Source organism: Saccostrea cucullata, unplaced genomic scaffold, assembly GCF_032062105.1.
Source record: "Saccostrea cucullata isolate Sc308-1 unplaced genomic scaffold, CSIRO_AGI_Scuc_v1 ctg2655, whole genome shotgun sequence".
In the NCBI taxonomy this organism is placed as follows: domain Eukaryota; kingdom Metazoa; phylum Mollusca; class Bivalvia; order Ostreida; family Ostreidae; genus Saccostrea; species Saccostrea cuccullata.
In genome coordinates, this window is record NW_026935437.1 from 53,091 (window position 1) to 65,590 (window position 12,500).

The 12,500-nt window shown below is 32.3% G+C and overlaps 1 long non-coding RNA gene across 1 annotated transcript; it reads right to left on the minus strand.

The window, feature by feature from the left end:
* Positions 1 to 8,209: 8,209 nt before the first annotated feature.
* LOC134242811 (uncharacterized) lies at positions 8,210 to 8,935 on the minus strand. The gene is made up of 2 exons (XR_009986928.1): positions 8,792 to 8,935; positions 8,210 to 8,494 (listed from the first exon to the last, which is right to left on the minus strand). It is a non-coding gene; the product is annotated as an uncharacterized LOC134242811 (long non-coding RNA).
* Positions 8,936 to 12,500: the final 3,565 nt, after the last annotated feature.

Below are 12,500 nucleotides of genomic sequence, written 5' to 3' on the forward strand. Positions count from 1 at the left end.
CTACGTAATATGTAAATGTCAAAATCTATGAATCACTTTAAAATAAAATGAAAATTCCACATAGAATCTCTAGATATGTTTTTTGATCGATACGAAAAGGAAATAATTCAAAGTAAGATAAACTACACCAACAGAAGCTACTGACGATTTAGGGACAGATGTTACAAACAAATATTTTCTTTAAAAAAGATTCAATATCATGTCACAAGTTTAGAAAAGTGGAAAGTTCTTAGAATTTTTTCTCCGAAGAACAGGAAAATGAAATAGACTTGGAAAATATTAGTAATATTTCAATAAATAAAAATATAGACAAATATTTGACATCATATGTATCCAATTAGGTAGAAATATTTTTAAAAATCCAAAGGATTTGTTTTGATTATTTATAAAATACCACGAATTTTTTCGAGACTTATCAATATTTTTAAAATGCAACATTCGGATAGCGGATCAGGTAAAAATTAAGTAAGTTACGATCAAAACACGAAATAATGTCTGTATTTTACAATCTATATAGCCCAAGCTAACACCAGGACATCTTTTGGGGAAGAAAAATCGCCCTTTTTCATCATAAACATGTAGTTTATTTGTTCAATATCCAGGAGCAGAAAAGATTTTCAAAAAAATAATATATTTTCACTATCTAAATTTTATAGCCTCACTCTAACCCCAGAACCCCTGACTCTGGGGCAATGGATTTCACATTTTGGTAGAAGAATCAATGCTTATAACAATTATGGTAAATCTCAGAAAATGAAAGGAAAGCGTGTGATGAATTAAGCGTAATTACAATTCATGAATATGAAATGGCTGTTAATTGTATGAATTTTTAAAAAAAAAAAGTAACAATTATGCCAACAGTTTATTTAATTGTAGTAGTTTTGCCCCTGCCCTCTACACTCAGCGTGTAGGGCAGGAACCATGACATTCAAAACGTTGGTTCCCTCTTCACCCATTGGATGCTTAATGCCAAAATTGGTCAAAAATAATTTAGGGATTGCAGAGAAAAAACTGACAATGCTCAAATGTTAACGCACAATCCCACGATACACGACGATGGACAAAAGAGATAGCAATAACTGGGTTAACTCAGGTGATCTAATAAGGCAACCTCTGGTCTCCCTATTATTCAAGATATTTGGTGTTTTCTGGTCTCCCTATTTACTTACAAAATAAAGAGCCTTCTGGTCCCTATATTGACGTGCAATATAAGGTGACCTCTGGTCCTCCTGATGATGTACAATATAAGGTGTCCTCTGGTCACCCTATTATTTTTACAATATAAGGTGACCTCTTGTGACACCTGGTCCCCTTTTTTTATGTACAGCATAAGGTTTTCTTGAGACAGGTTCTGAACATAGTATGTTGAGTAAAAACACAAATAATGTCTCTGAATACAGTGCCTCGTCATTAAGATACATAACATAATCTTTGACCGTTGCACGACACACATATGTACATATAACCCTTAAAATATAAAACATGGTATATTCTCCATCTTTATCATTGTTGTATATCTCCAAATGTCTCATCTATCACTTAAAAATATTATACAAATTAAATTGCTCCCCTTACATCTGTACCACTAATTACACACTGTGTCACTGTTTTGTTTCTACACACGTTTGACCATCATTGTAGTAGCTATTACATCTCTCCCATATTGAATCGGCGGATTCCATGGTTTAAACCAGACAGTACCTGATCCAAAGCGACCGTTGAGAAAGGCGTCATGGCAGTCGTTATACCACCACCCTCCTTTATGAATGCTTCCACAGTCACCAATCGAATTGTCATTGTCTCTCTCCGTAGTACTAAAGTACATCCCAGATAGGTCTTTTGAAGAAAACCTTGTATCTAACATTCTGTCACCTATCAAATCAAAGAAAAAACTGATTTTATTTCATAACTGTCTTTTTACCACAATATTATTTATGAAAGAATTTACGACAATCAAGAAGGAAGTACACCTGCCTGTTTCAACAATTAGAAATCAGGTATTTAAACGATTTCTCCGAATTTCAATGGTTACAAATTACTCCCCGTTATCAACATACGTATTTTCTATATGAATCAAAATTTACACAGAATCTTAACAGGTAAAGAAGAAATGCTTGCTTGTAGTCAACTAGACATTTATACTGATTAGCGGCGTATTATTAATTTAGTGACTTCCATCCATATGCCTATTCGATATATCTAAGTGAAATTGTAAATAAAGACACCACAGTGAATTGCGCATCTGTTACATGTACATAACTTGAAAAAGATATATTTTAAATTTGACGCACTGATTAATTTATGAACTATCGTGGATAAAAGATTACCTATTATCATGAGTCGTATAGAGGTCTACGAGTCTTAGGACAAAAAAATATGCATCGGCTTCGTATGTGACGTCAATAAATCGGAAAATATTCAGTCTTTACTTAATAATGATGCATGTAGATCTGCACTTCTCTGAGTAAAAATCAATTTTGTTTAAAAGTTAAATTATTTATTGCCAAGAAGAATTTTCATCAATCCGTGTTTACCCTACAATCTAGCAGCACTTACAAAGTACTATAGAATACAAATTAAGGAATGAAGAAAAATATGGTTAAAAGTATGAAGTAAAACGTTGATGCTTTGCATTTGTGTTAAGAATGAATGAATGGATCTATGGGGTTGAAAAAAAAAAACCTTTACTGTAATTGATTGATGGAAAGAAATCAGCGTACGTAATAATTAATCTTTAATTGAATATGAATCATGGAAATTATACTGTTTGTTATATCCATATATTTCATTGTTTTCATAAACACGTAATTTTTCATTTTTACTCGAAAAAAATATTTCATCAAAATATTAAAAACGTCATGGGTTAATTGTTGTTTCACAACATTCTGTAGTTAGCTGATATCATAACCAATTTCTTGATATTTTTGTAATTTTTTTAAAAGAACTGTTTTGAGTAAATAGGAGGACCCCACTCCCCTCTCTCTCCTTTCATCAAAGGTCTTTCAGACTTTGGATAAATCCATTGCTTTAAACCTACAAATGCACATTAAAATTCAAACTCGAAAATATCTTCTGCTTAAATAATTTTTTTAATATATTTTTAGAGTATTCAAGTGTAGGGCGCATTTAAATGAAGATTTTCAGGCAACTTTTGACTACGCCCCCTCCCTTCTTTCTGCCATTAAATATTGTGCGTCGCAAACCATTTGAAGTTTATGAAACATCGGTTACAGTGCAGATAAATAAAGTCTTTCAATTCCTAAAGTACGCTCTAGTTTACTAATTCATTAATTTAGAATAAACCATGACTAGGTACTAGTTTGTTTTGTATCAGGTAAAGGTAACTAAAGGATTTCATGTCCAAGTGTCCGGTGTTTTGTCCATACGTGTATTGTGCATTTGACTTTATACCTTGATATGATATCAACTTATGCTGAATTTTAATTTCATTTCTCGAATTGTTATTTTTTTTAAATATTATATAATACACGCAATGTAAGTATAGGAATTGGAAAGGGAATATCAATGCTGAAATTACCCGAATTCATTAATATCCTTTTAGAGCAATTTGTCTGATCTTCTATCACTGCCAACACCGTTGGTTTGCATTTCCTCGAATCAAAACAATTTGAATATAAATGTACACATTGAAATTAATATAAATTTGACATATATGTACGTGAATTGAAAATGTTTGATACATTAGTGTTATAAGGGATGTTTACGAAATATTGGTAGGGGTTTATCCAACACATTGTCAAGTTTAAAAAAAAAAGATGGAGAAACTATAATTATAGCTTTTCAGATATATAGAATACTATAAAAGCTTAAAGCTAGTACAGTATAGTCTTGTGCCCCTGTAATAAAGGAAAAAAAAATGTCTGATGACTCTTTTTGTTTTTTAAAAAACTATGATAGTTGGTTAAAACAACCAACTGTAAATGTTTTGCTGCGCCCACTCCCCCTGTTATTGCTTCCTACCGGCCTGACAATTAGGCTATTCCATATGTATATATACAGAATGCTTGAATGTATATATATTTCATTGCGTGTTTACTTTTGAATTAAAAAAAAAATAACAATTCGAGAAATGAAATTAAAATTCAGCATAAGTTGATATCATATCAAGGTATAAAGTCAAATGCATAATACACATATGGACAAAACACCGGACACTTGGACATGAAATCCTTAAGTTACCTTTACCTGATACAAAACAAACTAGTACCCAATCATGGTTTATTCTAAATTAATGAATTAGTATACTAGAGCGTACTTTAGGAATTGAAAGACTTTATTTATCTGCACTGTAACCGATGTTTCATAAACCTCAAATGGTTTGCAACGCAAAATATTTAATGGCAGAAGAAGGGAGGGGGCGTAGTCAAAAGTTGCCTGAAAATCTTCATTTAAATGCGCCCTACACTTGCATACTCTAAAAATATATTTAAAAAAATTAATAAAGCAGAAGATATTTTCGAGTTTGAATTTTAATGTGTATTTGTAGGTTTAAAGCAATGGATTTGTCCAAAGTCTGAAAGACCTTTGATGAAAGGAGAGAGAGGGGAGGGAGTCCTCCTATTTACTCAAAACAGTTCTTTTAAAAAAATTACAAAAATATCAAGAAATTGGTTATGATATCAGCTAACTACAGAATGTTGTGAAACAATAATTAACCCATGACGTTTTTTATATTTTGATGAAATATTTTTTTCGAGTAAAATGAAAAATAACGTGTTTTTGAAAACAATGAAATATATGGATATAACGAACAGTATAATTTACATGGTTCATATTCAATTAAAGATTAAGTATTACGTACGCTGATTTCTTTCCATCAATCAATTACAATATTTTTTTTTTCCAAGCCCATAGAGCCATTCATTCATTCATAACACAAATGCAAAGCATCAACGTTTTTCTTCATACTTTTAACCATATTTTTCTTCATTCCTTATTTGTATTCTGTAGTACTTTGTAAGTGCTGCTAGATTGTAGGGTAAACACGGATTGATGAAAATTCTTCTTGGCAATAAATAATTTAACTTTTAAACAAAATTAATTTTTACTCAGAAAAGTGCAGATCTATATACAACATTATTAAGTAAAAACTGAATATTTTCCGATTTATTGACGTCAATACATATTACAAAATATGACATACACAATGGATTCACATGAAAACATGATCAAAATATTGGAGAAATTTTTAAAATTTCTATCTTTTAAATTTCAAGAGCGCATGTTCATTACTTTTTCTTAATAATATTTTTATTACCCCTTTCTTTAAGAACTACAGATTATCATAACGTCAAAAACACACTGCAACGACGTCAACCTACCTATCAACTGCGAAATCGGTTAAAAATCAGTTATATCAAATTGTAATTACATTTTATACCTATAATTTCTTAATTTTGTTCAATTTTAATAATTAAGCGAAAAAAGTTGCATTAAAACAGTAAATGCGCTTCATTTTACTATGATGCGCGAAATATTGCGCAATGGAAACTATAGTCGACCCCCTTAAGCGTCGCAAGGACGAGCAATACAATACGATCCTGTTGTATTAATTATCAAGAAAAAATGGATAATTAACTTGATTGTTTATTCTTTAAGTACAATATATTCCTTTACTTCTATCAATAATTATATTACTGTAGGCATACTATTTTTTCCACGGGGTCATAATTTCTCGGAATCTCAATTTCTGTTGAATACGCATGTAAAAAATGACGCGGATTTCCTAGACTCTCACTATATGCCATACATTTATCACATGATTTCCTCGGAAAATGTGTGACCGCATGCATAGCGTAAATTAATTTCACTCGAAAAATAGTACTTCTACAGTATTTAAAAATCAAACCCATCAAACTAAGTAAAAAGAAAGTCACGAAAGAGTATGTCTTAAATCTATCTTTTAATATCATATGTATATCGTATTAAATATTAAAGCGCAACATTTTTTTTATCTGTACAATGAGCAGCATAGCATTAAGATTCATGTTTTTTTTTTATATTACTATGCAGTCGCCATGTAATGAATGTTTGTTCTTCATTTAAGAAATTAACAACAATGTTAAAAAGTTCTCTGGGAAATGAATTTTTAGTTGGTCAGGTGATCAAATCCTGTGAAGCGAGAAGGGCTTGTCGGTAGATTTAATTACGTACCAACTTAAAGTCCATTACCCAGTGAACTTCAAAACATTGTTTTTTATTATTTATTTTTACATTTGAGACAAACAAATTTCGAGTAAAACAGCATTTATTTCACAAATGGGCCGCAGTATTCCTATGTTGTGATATGCAATGACCTAAGTAGCTAATCTCGCTCCATTATTTCAACATTTACATTCATGTTTAACAGCTCAGTTCAGGAAATTTCTGTAAATAGTGAGAGAACAATTATCGCTTTGGAGAATAATCTAGATAGATGTACATCTTGTGATTGAAAAATATCCCTGTTGTTTATCATTTTTATCTTTCTCATTGTTATTAACTGAGAAAAATTCCAAAACAAATCGCACCATGCCAGAAATATGTAGACAAAATATCACCTATCTCTGTGATTCGTTCGCGCTATGACCCCTGTTTCCCAAATTACATTCACACAGAATTAAACATATTTTCTTTTCAATAGGTTCATCTAAGAAAGATATATGCACGTGTAAATATTTATTAATAAACAAGCTAAAAAAAACAAAAGAAAAAAAAAACAACAACAAAACAAAAAAAGAAAAAATATAAAAAATAAACAAGCGATCAAAAAACGTTTTTACATTTTTTTTTTAATTACAGTTTTTAGAAGGTTTTTGACCAATCAGGAACAATTCTGAAAATGTATATGTTAGTTCTCTTTCCTTTATTCAGTGTGTTCCGAATACTAACCATCAAAAACAATTACCTGATGAATCCGAGAACAGAATACTATGTTCCAGATAGCAAGACTATGTTGGGCCAACATTGGCAAAAGGTTGCATAGTTGGCGCTTGGGAAACAACGTTGGGCCAACGTTAGACCAATGTAACCATGCCAACCTTCTTGAGCATGACGGAATTCCTATGTTGGCCCAACGTTGGCCCAACGTTAGCGACTTCCATTCACTTTACTTCCCAAGGAAGGAGGGATGTTGATGTTGGCCCAACGTTGGCCCACTGTTTGTAATACACCCTTAAAAAGTGTCTTTTAAAGTTGGTAGTAGTATGTTGGCCCGATGTTTGTAATACACCCTTAAAGAAAGTGTCTTTTAAAGTTGGTAGTAGTAGGTTGGCCCAAGGTTGGCTGGATGTTTGTAATACATCCTTAAAAAAGTGTCTTATCAAGTTGATAGTAGTATGTTGGCCAAACGTTGGCCCGATGTTTGTAATACACCCTTAAAGAAAGTGTCTTTTAAAGTTGGTAGTAGTATATGTTGGCCCAACGTTGGCCCGATGTTTGTAATACATCCTTAAAAAAGTGTCTTATCAAGTTGATAGTAGTATGTTGGCCCAATGTTTGTTATACAACCTTAAAGAAAGTGTCTTATCGAGTTGGTAGTATGTTGGTCCAACGTTGGCCCGATGATAACACGAGTGTTCTTTTGTTTAGGTGTTTCAAAGATGGGATATTTATAGTGGGCCATGCCCAGATAGCAGATAACGTTGGCCCACTGTTGGTAACCTTACGTTGGCCCACGGTTATTTTGCTCATCGGCCCAACGTTGGTCCAACATGTTGGAATATTGTTGGGCCAACGTAGGTATAATTGTATGACAACTAACAGCCAGCCTTAATAACTGGTTGGTCAGGATGGCCCAACGTTGGCCCTTTGTTGAAATGTCAGATGGCATATTGTTGGGCCAACGTAGTTATTAGTGTATGCCAACTAACAGCCAACCTTAACAGCTGTTTGGTTAGGTTGGCCCAACGTTGGCCCTATGTTGAAATTCCACATGGCATATTGTTGGGCCAACTTAGTTTTTAGTGTATGCCAACAAACAGCCAACCTTAACAGCTGGTTGGTTAGGTTGGCCCAATGTTGACCCTTTTTTACAATGTCAGATGGCAAATTATTGGGCCAACGTAGTTATCACATAGAAACATTTGCAATTGGATAAGCGATTCTTTACATTAACCTATTATATGACTGTTTAAAAAAATTAATACACAATTCAATCTGCATTCATAATGCATATATGGACATGTTCAATAAAAAACATTACTAATGATTCACTGTGAAAATATTTTATATACATCAATTCAATCATAATTTACAAAATAAATTTTAAAATAGACAATAGAGGTAAATTATGAAAAATCCTTAATCAGGGCTCACTTCCTTTATTACTGTCCTTTTGTTGTATTCCCGCTCTTTTTCCGTCCCATTCGTCGCCTCCCGTTTTCTTCATCTTGATCTTTGTCATACGTACTCGTACTTTATATATTTTTTATGCTTGGTCTTCGATTTCATTGTTATTTACTGCCACGACATTTGTTTTCCTTGCAGTCTCTGACTGAAAATACAAAATAGTTTGATATTAGAAACAATACAATTACTGGTCCAACTTATGAATAAATATTACTTAAATTAAAACTTTTAATAAAGAGAATGATGTATTCTACTATAGGTGCACCTTAATTTCCTTGTTACAATCGTGTCTGTAATAGACAGTTAAGAATTAGATAGAAACAACTTAAAAGATGTTATTTAACCTTAACTTACAGTGCTTGTGTACAAAAACATGAAAATACTGAATTCCGAATCAATTTTAACAGTTAATCTGAATAAATAAGAATAAATATATACTTACATCGCTTCTAAATGCAGCTATAGCAAGTGTACATAATCAACAAATTTAAATTTCACTTCTTCTTGCTTGCCCTTCATTTTCAGTCTATCACCACCTGTGAGCAATTGAATCTGGCAGCTCACTCCACAGTTTGGTGTTTTAATCTCCAAGCTTTCGCGAACGCCTAACTTTTGTTTCAATTTAATTATAAGGCTGCAGTGTGTCACTTTGATTTATGTATATGTAGGCTTCATTCACATCCTGTTCCTGAGAACTTATTCAGTCTTCTCTAAATTCTCATGAAAAAATTCATAATTTCAAGGGTTAATTTCAAATAAATAAGCATGCATGTGCACAATTCAAAAAATGTAATAAAACACTCTTTGGTGCTGTGATCACTTAAGTTCAAAGTTAAAATGTTGAAAATATCAGATCTAAACAAAAACAGTCATCCAATTAAAAGCATGGATATAAAATGTCCTCTTAATTATTTCAGAATGTGCATCTAAATTAAAACTTAATTAGAACCAACGTTGTCCCAACGTAAAGCTCAGCAGCTAAAACTGACACTTTCATTTAGTTGGCAGTATGATAATTGGGCCAGCGTTGGCCCACTATAAATATCCCATCTTTGAAACACCTAAACAAAAGAACACTCGTGTTATCATCGGGCCAACGTTGGACCAACATACTACCAACTCGATAAGACACTTTCTTTAAGGTTGTATAACAAACATTGGGCCAACATACTACTATCAACTTGATAAGACACTTTTTAAGGATGTATTACAAACATCGGGCCAACGTTGGGCCAACATATACTACTACCAACTTTAAAAGACACTTTCTTTAAGGGTGTATTACAAACATCGGGCCAACGTTTGGCCAACATACTACTATCAACTTGATAAGACACTTTTTTAAGGATGTATTACAAACATCCAGCCAACCTTGGGCCAACCTACTACTACCAACTTTAAAAGACACTTTCTTTAAGGGTGTATTACAAACATCGGGCCAACATACTACTACAAACTTTAAAAGACACTTTTTTAAGGGTGTATTACAAACAGTGGGCCAACGTTGGGCCGACATCAACATCCCTCCTTCCTTGGGAAGTAAAGTGAATGGAAGTCGCCAACGTTGGGCCAACGTTGGGCCAACATAGGAATTCCGTCATGCTCAAGAAGGTTGGCATGGTTACATTGGTCCAACGTTGGCCCAACGTTGTTTCCCAAACGCCAACTATACAACCTTTTGCCAATGTTGGCCCAACATAGTCTTGCTATCTGGAACATAGTATTCTGTTCTCGGATTCATCAGGTAATTGTTTTTGATGCTAAGTATTCGGAACACACTGAATAAAGGAAAGAGAACTAACATATACATTTTCAGAATTGTTCCTGATTGGTCAAAAACCTTCTAAAAACTGTAATTTAAAAAAAATGTAAAAACGTTTTTTGATCGCTTGTTTATTTTTATATTTTTTCTTTTTTTGTTTTGTTGTTTTTTTTTTGTTGTTGTTGTTTTTTTTAGTTTGTTTATTAATAAATATTTACACGTGCATATATCTTTCTTAGATGAACCTATTGAAAAGAAAATATGTTTAATTCTGTGTGAATGTAATTTGGGAAACAGGGGTCATAGCGCGAACGAATCACAGAGATAGGTGATATTTTGTCTACATATTTCTGACATGGTGCGATTTGTTTTGGAATTTTTCTAAGTTAATAACAATGAGAAAGATAAAAATGATAAACAACAGGGATATTTTTCAATCACAAGATGTACATCTATCGATGTTATCAAGGTTTAGGATACTATAGAAATTAGCCTAGAACTGCACATATCTTTTTAACCCAAAATTCCTCTGGAGTGATGTTAACTAATGCAAGCGATACCACCGCTTTTGACTTCAAATATTTTAAAAACTTATGATATAGTTAGATTATTCTCCAAAGCGATAATTGTTCTCTCACTATTTACAGAAATTTCCTGAACTGAGCTGTTAAACATGAATGTAAATGTTGAAATAATGGAGCGAGATTAGCTACTTCTAGGTCATTGCATATCACAACATAGGAATACTGCGGCCCATTTGTGAAATAAATGCTGTTTTACTCGAAATTTGTTTGTCTCAAATGTAAAAATAAATAATAAAAAACAATGTTTTGAAGTTCACTGGGTAATGGACTTTAAGTTGGTACGTAATTAAATCTACCGACAAGCCCTTCTCGCTTCACAGGATTTGATCACCTGACCAACTAAAAATTCATTTCCCAGAGAACTTTTTAACATTGTTGTTAATTTCTTAAATGAAGAACAAACATTCATTACATGGCGACTGCATAGTAATATAAAAAAAAACATGAATCTTAATGCTATGCTGCTCATTGTACAGATAAAAAAATGTTGCGCTTTAATATTTAATACGATATACATATGATATTAAAAAATAAATTTAAGACATACTCTTTCGTGACTTTCTTTTTACTTAGTTTGATGGGTTTGATTTTTAAATACTGTAGAAGTACTATTTTTCGAGTGAAATTAATTTACGCTATGCATGCGGTCACACATTTTCCGAGGAAATTTGTCCAAGCGTACTTGATATAAATCATGTGATAAATGTAAGGCATATAGTGAGAGTCTAGGAAATCCGCGTCATTTTTTACATGCGTATTCAACAGAAATTGAGATTCCGAGAAATTATGACCCCGTGGAAAAAATAGTATGCCTACAGTAATATAATTATTGATAGAAGTAAAGAAATATATTGTACTTAAAGAATAAACAATCAAGTTAATTATCCATTTTTTCTTTGATAATTAATACAACAGGATCGTATTGCTCATCCTTGCGACGCTTAAGGGGATCGACTATAGTTTCCATTGCGCAATATTTCGCGCATCATAGTAAAATGAAGCGCATTTACTGTTTTAATGCAACTTTTTTCGCTTAATTATTAAAATTGAACAAAATTAAGAAATTATAGGTATAAAAATGTAATTACAATTTGATATAACTGATTTTTAGCCGATTTCGCAGTTGATAGGTAGGTTGACGTCGTTGCAGTGTGTTTTTGACGTTATGATAATCTGTAGTTCTTAAAGAAAGGGGTAATAAAAATATTATTAAAGAAAAAGTAATGAACATGCGCTCTTGAAATTTAAAAGATAGAAATTTGAAAATATCTCTAATATTTCTATCATGTTTTCATGTGAATCCATTGTGTACGTCATATTTTGTAATACTCTATAAAAATAGAAAAATTTGCTAATATTTTGCATTTTGAGATGCCCCCTCTGGTAACAAGACGGTAGAATTTTGAGTTTCTTACATATACTGTATGATATAATATTACTCATCAAATATTATAATTTGAACAAAATGTCTATTGCAGTATTTGTATAATTTGCTTTAAAGTGCTAAAAATTGGCATTTTCCTATATAATCCTATACTAAATGTACCTGTATTTTGAGACGGTCCCTCAAAAATACCTGGACGGTAGATTTCCCCCAAACGTTGCATGTACACTGAAGTTGATGTAAGTCATATATGGTATAAAAATGAAGAGTTCCGCTATTGTAGTTTTCACACAATAAAACTATAGTCGGCCCCCTTAAATAAGACGTCAAGTAGAACGTTCAATTGAATGCGCAATAGCTATCCTTCCCCCAAGTGTGTTGTACGTCTTTAAAACACAATTTTAAACAAGAAGGTCATATT